At 56.6% G+C, this 7,405-nt stretch overlaps 4 non-coding genes across 4 annotated transcripts; 2 read left to right on the top strand and 2 right to left on the bottom strand.

Annotated features, from left to right (window-relative positions):
- Nucleotides 1-1,775: 1,775 nt before the first annotated feature.
- TRNAY-GUA (transfer RNA tyrosine (anticodon GUA)) lies at nucleotides 1,776-1,864 on the bottom strand. Its single transcript is given in 2 exon segments — nucleotides 1,776-1,811; nucleotides 1,828-1,864. It is a non-coding gene; the product is annotated as a tRNA-Tyr (tRNA).
- Nucleotides 1,865-1,994: 130 nt separating this feature from the next.
- Nucleotides 1,995-2,067, top strand: TRNAR-ACG (transfer RNA arginine (anticodon ACG)). The gene has a single exon. It is a non-coding gene; the product is annotated as a tRNA-Arg (tRNA).
- A 651-nt stretch (nucleotides 2,068-2,718) lies between these two features.
- On the bottom strand, nucleotides 2,719-2,791 carry TRNAR-ACG (transfer RNA arginine (anticodon ACG)). Its single transcript has one exon. It is a non-coding gene; the product is annotated as a tRNA-Arg (tRNA).
- Nucleotides 2,792-2,927: 136 nt separating this feature from the next.
- TRNAY-GUA (transfer RNA tyrosine (anticodon GUA)) lies at nucleotides 2,928-3,016 on the top strand. The gene is given in 2 exon segments: nucleotides 2,928-2,964; nucleotides 2,981-3,016. It is a non-coding gene; the product is annotated as a tRNA-Tyr (tRNA).
- Nucleotides 3,017-7,405: the final 4,389 nt, after the last annotated feature.

The following is a 7,405-nucleotide window of genomic DNA, read 5'->3' as shown; positions in this document are numbered from 1 at the left end:
GGGCCTGTTGGCACAGCACAAAGGGTGATGGTTTAAACTAAAGGGGGGAGACTCAGACTAGACAGAAGGAAGAAATTCTGCACTGTGAGGGTGGTGAGACCCTGGCCCAGGTTGCCCACTCACTCCAGTTCAGGCTATATGTTTGTTGTGAGGCCACCTACCGCTCACTTGCCCTCAGAAACAGTCCTGGTTTTCTGCTGTGGAGGAGAGGGGAAGTTCACTTGTGTGCTGAAGGTGATCCTGGAGGCCACTGGGGTGTCTGTAAATGCAGACATGCCCAGGAGAGCTCAGGCACCGGGTACGTGCTGGGGCACAGCGGCACGCAGGCAGCGCTTGCCTTTCTTCACTGCTGCCCTTTGCAGGCTGGTTGCAGGGTGGGAGATGTTATCACCCAGGGAAGGAGCAGGGAGAGCACGTAGCAGGGAATTGATCTGCAGGCCAAGTGATTTCCCAAGCTTCCCTGCCTGGGAAAGAAGCTGCCTGTGACAGTGGGCAAGGGCTGTGCGGTGACTGTTCCCAGCAGAGAGTTGGGAAAGGCGCTGGGAGGAAAGTCTGGAGTAAAGCTCAAGGTTAGCCACGGAGTCCTTTCCCGTGTGAAACTGCTCCTCATGGAGGGCACTGAGAGCTGCACCCTGCATTTCAACAACAGCTCCAGAGCCAGGCCTAAAGCCAGGGAGGGAAGAGTAAATCCCAGGTTAGCAAAGGCAAGCAGGGAAGTTTGTCACGCGCAACACCTCTGATGTCCCCCAGGACCCGCTGCATGGGCCAAAGCTTGCTGAAGTCGAGGAGATCCCCTCCATGGGGCTGGGATGTAGCACAGGTGCTGTGGGGCTTTTGCCCTTTCTAAATGAGAGCTGCTTCCTGGCACAGATTTATGGCTCCCTCTCGCAGCATGACGCAGAGGGGGGCAAGCTGCTGCCTGAGCTGCACAGCACAGCCACGAGACCTTAGCTGCCAGGTAGCCAAAACCCCCGCAGCAGCCCAGTGACCAAGCCTCTGAGCCTGCCAGGACTCATGGCTTAAACATCTGAGTGTCTCCACCCAGCTTTCAGAGCACCAGAGCATTTGCCTCCCTCACTGCTGTGGGGACCAGGGGTTCTGGGGACATGTGGGCAGAGGATGGAGAAGGATTTCAGGACCTGGCTCTCCAGCGTGGCTTCACTGCCGTGTTGGTGTTTCAGGAGCCCTGCAGATGAATGTAGCTCTGTGCTGGCAGGGTCAGTCCCGGGGCAAAGTCCAGCTGCACGCCCATGAACCTTCTCGAAATGTGCAGATCCTCACTTTTTTGTTCTGTTTCACTGGCTTTATGTCTGTGTAAAGCGCTCTACATTCAACCCCACCCTTGCTGTCAGCTGCTCTGGCTAATAAAGCTTGTACCAACCACAGCTCTCCCTTTGCTTCTCCACTCTGTTGACAACCTCCTTCCCATCACAGCTAGAGAAGCTGCTGAGGCAGCTCTCCAAACTCAGGGCTTTGCACTCGAACAAGCGGCAATTCAGGGTTTCCCCACGGAGGAACCAGGCCGTGGGTGGCAGCAGATGTGCCTGAGGCAGCCAGAGCTATAGCCACACACTGCAAATTCTTCACATAATCCTTTGGTGTGAGGGTGCTGGAGCCCGGGAGCAGGCTGCCCAGAGAGGTTGTGAAGTCTCCTTCTGTGGAGCGCTTCCAAATCCAGCTGGACAGTGTGATCGTGGGCAGACTTCAGCAGGGTGGTTGGATTGGGGCGGGCTGTGCGATGGAGCACTTCGGGGAAGAAAAAAAAATTTGGCGTCTCCTTCGAGCCGGAATCGAACCAGCGACCTAAGGATTTCCGCAGCAGCGCCTCTACAGTCCTCCGCTCTACCAGCTGAGCTATCGAAGGGACCTGCGTGAGCCGCCGCCGCCGCGCCCCAAGAGCACAGCGCTCTGCGCACGGCACATGCGCACGGCACGCGCGCGGGGGGGGCTCAGCTGGAGTTACACAGCAGAGCGGCGAGAAGCAGAACTCGTGCGGGCCAGTGGCGCAATGGATAACGCGTCTGACTACGGATCAGAAGATTGTAGGTTCGACTCCTGCCTGGCTCGTAATATTTTTGTCACTCCCTCGGCACACGCCGAAGGGACTCTTTTATGTGATGTCATCGTTTCTCTTTATTCATACGCCCGCATGGGATTATTGTCCCTCCGCCGACAGACAAACTGGCCTGGCATGGTTCTTCTCTTGGTGACCAGGGCCAGTGGCTGACAACCCTCACAGTGCAGAATTTCTTCCTGCTCTCCAGCCTCCATTTCCCCTCTTTTAGCTCAGGCTACTCAGATAGGTTGTGGAGTCTTCTGGGGAGAGCTTCCAAGCCCCCTGGCCATTGTGCTCCTGGGCAGGCCGCTGTGGGTGCCCTGCTTTAGCAGGGGTTGGACTGGATGGACTCCAGAGGTCCCTTCCAGCACAACAGTTCTATGATTTTGCTGCTCGTTGCTCACACTCAGGTCACACAGGATCCGGGAGTCAGCTCTGGCTGTCAGGTGCACACGTACTTGTTTCTAAAATACAAAACAATCGCTTTTGCAGAAGGACAAGTCTCTGGCCTCTAGAAGCTGCCATGCAAGCCTGACAGGCTTTGGCGCCCGTCTCAAAACTCCTCCTGGGGCAGGAAGGAGACCAGGCCAGCTTGATTTCCAATCTCCGCCGCTCAACGACATTTCAGCGTGGCGTGAGGAACTCAGGCACAAAAACGTATGCGAGCCAGGCAGGAGTCGAACCTACAATCTTCTGATCCGTAGTCAGACGCGTTATCCATTGCGCCACTGGCCCGGCACGCGAGGCTCCTCCGGGCCGCCGCCCGCTCAGCGCGGCCCTGGCGCGGGCCACGCCCGCCGCGTGCATGGCGCGCGTGTGCCGGGGCGCGGCGCCACGCCTTGAGCGGCCGCTGGGCGGCGTCCCTCAGGTCCCTTCGATAGCTCAGCTGGTAGAGCGGAGGACTGTAGAGGCACCCGCGCCGATATCCTTAGGTCGCTGGTTCGATTCCGGCTCGAAGGAGACGCTGAACTTTTTTGCTTTCCTGGTGCGGTTTGAGGTTTTTCGGCTTCTCCGCGACGGACGGGGCGTGGCCGCTGCTTCCCTGGCCGCTGCTTCCCTGCTGCACCTCACCTCTGGCCTCTCTTTTATGTCAAGCCCCTGAACTCAGCACTGGTGAGCTCAGGGTGGAGACAGGCTGTCACACCTTGTCACATCTTGCCGGCCAGAGCCCCTCAGCCACTTCTCCACGTGCAACCCCAAGGAGAAATGAGATCCTGAGACAATGAAGCACAGGACATGGAGCGGGAGCAAGGTGTGAGAAGTGGAGAAGGTTTCCAGCATGGGAGAGGTGGGGCCATCATCTGCCTCCACACACCTCACTTGCCTTCTGGTGCTTTTCCCATCCTCTTCATTTTCCTTCTTCTTGTTTTTCGTGGGTGCTTGTAAGGTGGGCGGTGAAGAGGAGGCCAAATTGCTCCTGGTTGCCCCAGGCTAGTGCAGAGAGGGAGGCACAGAGAGGAGCAGCTCCTTCATAAGCAGAGACTTGCAAAGAGCTTCTCTTTCACAGAGGGGTTTGGGGGTTTTCCCCTCAAATTCATCTTGACAAACCACAAAGTGAACGCAAGGGGCTGAGCGTGGCCACGTGGCTGGTGGGCACATACCAGCAGCAGGAAAGTAATTGCAGAAGGGAGTCTGCAGGGGTGGAGGCAGAGCCTTTTTCTATCTGGGCAGCTTGGTCTTGCAGCCATTCCTCCAGCTGGCAGCCAGGGAGATGATCCACTGCATGCCTGGGCCAGGCGGGATGGAGGGCTTCCATGTCCTCCCTCAGAGATCCCAGGGATGTTCCCCCTGATCATTCGATCATAGAAGTGCTTTCAGATCACCAGCACTAACCCAGCACTGCCAGGTCACCTCTAAGCCATGTTCTTCAGCACCACATCCCCACGGCTTTTCAATCTCTCCAGGGATGGGGACTCCCCCACTGCTCTGGGCTGCCGGGTCTAGGGCTTGACAACCCCGATGGAGAAAGAATTGCTCCTTGTGTCCAGCCCCAACCTCCTGTGGTGCAGCCTGAGGCTGTTTCCTCCTGTCCTGTCACTTGATCCTTGGGAGAAGAGACTGAACCATTCTCATGCCTGGAGGAAGCTGGAGCCAGAGCTTATGGAGGGAGTGAACAGAAGTAAGAGCTGAAAATGGGAAGGGGGAGTGGGGGCACATCTCCAGAAGTCACTTTTCCCCTCCTAGCTATTCCCTGTCCAGGGTGGGCAGGCAGCTGAAGGAAGTAATGCTTCTGGAGAACAATGGCAGCCTGGAGTGCTTGTGAGATGCCCCAAGCCCTGTGTGGAGATTTACCACATCCTTTGGCAAGGAAGGAGTCATTAGTATCCAATTACACTGAAATCATCCTTAATTCAAGGCAGGTTAAGACAAAAAGCAAATAAAAACATTTTCTCACAGCTGCCAAGTGAGATAAACTTCCAGAAGAGGTGGGTGGAGGAATGAGCACAAAGCAGGAGCCAGTTGCTGGCTTTGAAGATGAGATCAGCAGGGCCATTCCCTCCCAGCCAGGCGTTTTGCCCCAGGCTCTCCTGACACCTTGAGGGGCAGGGAGCTTATCTGCCTCCAGCCTCACCCCTTGGCTGCTGCTGACCAGAAGCATCTCCTCATGGGATGCAAAGCTCCTCTCCTGTCTCCTTTCCTCTTAGAACCCCAAGTTCTTCCTTTCCAGGCAGTTCCACCGCTCGAGTATGGAACTCCTCCTGTGCCTTCCCTCTGCAGGAGCCAGGCTGGCAGAAATCAGAATGATTCCACTCCTTCGGCATTACCTGGCCACCTAACAATGCCTTGGCCCAGCTGCTGGAGTCTCAGCAGGTCTCTGATGTGATATAAAGTCATGAGCTGAGTGTAACCTTAAGCCCAATCTCCTCTTTGCACCACAGACCTCAGCATTGTCCTGGAGGAAAAAACCCCAAAGCCACCTGTGCTCTGCCCTGCCAGCTGAGCTGTGGAGGGGGCATTCTGAAATAGCATCAGGAGTGGCTTATGTTGGGCAGAGCAAGGCTGGGAGAAACCTGACACTGGGACAGGGCTGCACCTCTGCAAAGCGAGGAGCTGACACCAGCTGGGAAGCCTGAGCTGGCTTTGTGCTGTGAGGCACAGGTCACTGCTCTCTTGGACATCACTCTGCTCTCATGATGGAGCTGGGCTGGCGACACCAGGGTCTAAAGGCGAGCACTGCAGCCTGCTAAGACATCAAACCTGCCCCCAGTCAAAAGTCCTGCTGCTAAAACTCTGCTGCCACCTTTTCCTTAAGTTCTGCTATGCTTGGGAAGCTGCTGGCTGTGCCACCCGTGTGCTGCCCTGGCTCCCCTGCTGCTGCCCCCTCAGCAGACCCTTGTGTTGCTCCATAAAATGCAGGAACCTGAGGAGGTGTCAGCCTTCCTCCCTCCCTGCTGCCCAGGGAGACACAGAGCAAGGCTTTGTGTCCCTTGGGATGCTCTGAGTGAAAGGGTCAGGGCTGCATCTCAGGTGAGGCCACACCTCGCAGTCCTGGGTTCAGTTTGGGGCCCCTCTCTCCAAGAAGGACATTGAGGTGCTCACTCTCCCTGCAGGGCATACCTGGGGGTGTGGAAAAGCAAGCCCGAGCCTGTTATCTGCAGAGCTGTCCCTCAGCCTGGAGAGGACCTATTTTTAGGCAGGCAGTGGCGTGGTGCTATTTCTTCCCCACATGCAGCACTTCCTCCTTGCCGAGCTCTGGACACACTCCTGCTCCTTGCCTGTGGAATGCAGATCTCTTTCTAGCAGTCATCTGTGGAGGGGATGAGGGCTTGGGAGCCTCAGGGAGATGCTGAAGCACTGATCTCAGGTTTGTTGCTCCCCAGCACCAGCAGCTCACTGCTTTTGAGACTGCAGAGGACAGAGGGGGCGGCAGGGAAGGTGCTCCTCACCAGCCCTGTTCCCCAGACCCTTCACCAGCTTCGTGGCCCTCCTCTGGACCTGCTCCAGCCCCTCACTGCTTCCTCCCGGAATCTCTCTGTCTCTCACTGAGGTGGAAGTGCCTGCCTCAGATGCCTTTCCTCATCCAATCCAGAGCCCCTTATTAAAGCAGCACTAAGGAGCAGCTGACTCACAGTTAGGGGGGCTGGAATGAGGCATTCAAATTCCTCCAGACACAGAAGCCCCCCCTGACCCGGCCAGGGGGGGAAGAGAGAAATACCTCCCTTGCTGCAGGCTCCCATGCCAAACCCCAGCTGTCCACAGCTCAGCTGCTGGAGCAGCTTCTCCTGCTCAGCTCTGGGCTGATCTGCAGCAGGCAGACCAAGCAAAGCTGGGATCCCAAATGGGTTTAAGTAAACCAGCACAGGGATGTGGTGGAGGCTCCATCCCTGGAGACATTCAAGATCAGACTTCACGTGGCCCTGGGCAGCCTGATCTCGTTGGAGGTGTCCCTGCTGCCTGCAGGGGGGTTGGACAAGCTGCCCTTGGAGGGTCCCTTCCAACCCAAAGCTGTGAAAATTCCCTTGTATGGAAGACTTGGGGGGGAAATCTGTTTGTTTTCATGTGAGTGCTGAGAAAGTGTCTGTCTGTGGGGGAAATTCTGGCTGCAGGCAGCTGCAGGATTTCACCCAAGTGCTTTAAAGGCTCTGCAAGGCTTTGCAATTCAAGCAGTCGCTGATGGGTGTGATGGGATTCCACGGCCTGGCAGGGCAGGGGACTCCCTCTGCAGCGGCTCAGAGGCAAGCCCCCTGCAGTCGTGAGGCAGAATGAAGATGAGACACTTAGCAGAGGGAGTTCTGCACCTCCTGAGGAAGGGAGAAGCCAAGCCCCTGAGTGCAGGCTCAGCAGAGCAGTGCTTTTGGACAGTGCATGGAGAGGCCTGGGCTGGGGGTGCCCAGGGCTCGTGCAGTGGTGTGCTGAGCTCTTGGCAGGCAGCAGCACAGATGGCTCTGCCTGGAGCAGGCAGCACATGCCACAGATTATCTGGGAAACTGTCATTGTAAAAATAACTCTGGGGCCAAATGCCAAGCTGGGAGGGCTCCTGGTGGCTAATAAACAGCTAGGAACACTGCAGTGCCCCCAGGAGATAGGTCTGAGCTCAGCCAGGAGGACAGAGCACCTACAGGTAGCACCAACTCTCTAGCAGCACAAGTGAAAGCTCTGCCTCCTGCATTTCTCCTGACTCTTCCTCATCAGGAGATTCAGATCCTGGTGTGCTTGGTGTGTGTTTAAGCTGCTGTGAAGTCAAAGGCTTGAATAGTCACAGAGTCATAGAACGGAATCACTGAGTCAGTGCTGGGGGTTGGAAGAGACCTCTGGAGACCACTGAGTCCAACCCCCCTGCTAAAGCAGGGGTGCTTGGATGAGGTTGTACAATACAGCACCCAGGTGGGGTTTGAAAGTCTCCAGAGA

The sequence above is a fragment of the Dryobates pubescens genome, chromosome 3, assembly GCF_014839835.1.
Source record: "Dryobates pubescens isolate bDryPub1 chromosome 3, bDryPub1.pri, whole genome shotgun sequence".
Taxonomy (NCBI): domain Eukaryota; kingdom Metazoa; phylum Chordata; class Aves; order Piciformes; family Picidae; genus Dryobates; species Dryobates pubescens.
This window is presented reverse-complemented; position numbering and strand designations above follow the sequence as displayed.